This window comes from Lontra canadensis, unplaced genomic scaffold (assembly GCF_010015895.1).
Source record: "Lontra canadensis isolate GAN:19392208 unplaced genomic scaffold, GSC_riverotter_1.0 scaffold21, whole genome shotgun sequence".
Taxonomy (NCBI): Eukaryota; Metazoa; Chordata; class Mammalia; order Carnivora; family Mustelidae; genus Lontra; species Lontra canadensis.
This window is the reverse complement of record NW_022631015.1, coordinates 24,097,757-24,098,928: the sequence shown is the minus strand read 5'-3', so window position 1 is coordinate 24,098,928 and position 1,172 is coordinate 24,097,757. Positions and strand designations below refer to the sequence as shown.

The 1,172-nt window shown below is 65.2% G+C and overlaps 1 non-coding gene across 1 annotated transcript; it reads left to right on the top strand.

Annotated features, from left to right (window-relative positions):
* Window positions 1–381: 381 nt before the first annotated feature.
* TRNAI-AAU lies at window positions 382–455 on the top strand. Its single transcript has one exon. It is a non-coding gene; the product is annotated as a tRNA-Ile (tRNA).
* Window positions 456–1,172: the final 717 nt, after the last annotated feature.

Here is a 1,172-nt window from a genome sequence, read left to right as displayed (position 1 = left end):
TGAGGCCGGGCGGCGGGGGCTGCAGGGTCCGGGTCCCTAGGGTCCCGGCGAAGCTGACCTGCCCTGAACGGGCCCCAGGAGCGGGGAGCCTGCGCGGCGGCGGTCCCGCCTGGGCTGGGGCGGCTACCGGTGCAGGAGAGGGAGCCCCGCTTGGGATTTCTAGCGGCTGCTGCCGTCAGTTTGGGGTCTCAGTTTTCCCGGGAGGAAGCCCATCTCGCTCTGTCGGCGCCGGGAAGCCTCTTTTCTCTTTCTTTATAGAAAAAAGAGCATTTATCTTAACCTTTTAGCGGGGGTGGGGTGGGCGGAAATGTGGGCCGGGCTGGGGTGGGGGGGGGGTGGGCAAGACTTTAACAAGTGTAAGTAGCGGACCCGCCCTAAGGCGGCCGGTTAGCTCAGTTGGTTAGAGCGTGGTGCTAATAACGCCAAGGTCGCGGGTTCGATCCCCGTACGGGCCAGGAATGCACTGTTTTACCTTTTCTGTCCGCCACGTCCGCGTGAACTTTGCGGCCTCCCATCCAGCGACAAATAGCCCAGAGTCGCCGCTGCTGAGCGGTGAGTTCGGAAGCTTCACTTTTTTGAAAAAAGAAATCGCGTCCAGGCGTCCGGTGGGGAGAGAGGTGCTGCCTTTCGGGACGCATCAGGAGGGTTACAGAATGCTCGCAGCGCTCCGGAGACTTTGTCGCGACCCCGCGCAGGCTTCCGGAGGAGCCGGCGACGCTGCGGCCGCGTTGCCGTCCCCGGGGTCGGGGGGCGCTTGCCGCCGCAGCCCCTTCCCTCCTCGCGTCGGGGCACGGTGCCTGCTCGCCGCATGGATCGGCGCCGTGCACGGCTCGTTAGAACTTTTAAGAACTCCGGCCCCAACCCGGCGGTTCGGAGTCGTGGTCTACGCGGTGCGGACGCGGTGGGGGCGGGGGGCGAGGCCTCGGGCCGCCCCAGGTCCTAGCGCCCGCCGCGTCTGCCCCCAGGATCCTCCCGGGCCTCTGCCACCTGGTGCTCCTTGGCCCGCGCACAACCTCGCAGGCTGCCAGCGCGCTCTGCTCTTCCTCCTGTTTCAGAGTCTGGGGTACTACCAAAGTGGCATTAGCCGTACTGATTACGTAATAACGTAAGCAATGTCTCAAGCGCGGTGCCGGCGATGTGGGAGATGCTCAGTGCATCCGAGAAAGCGGGGG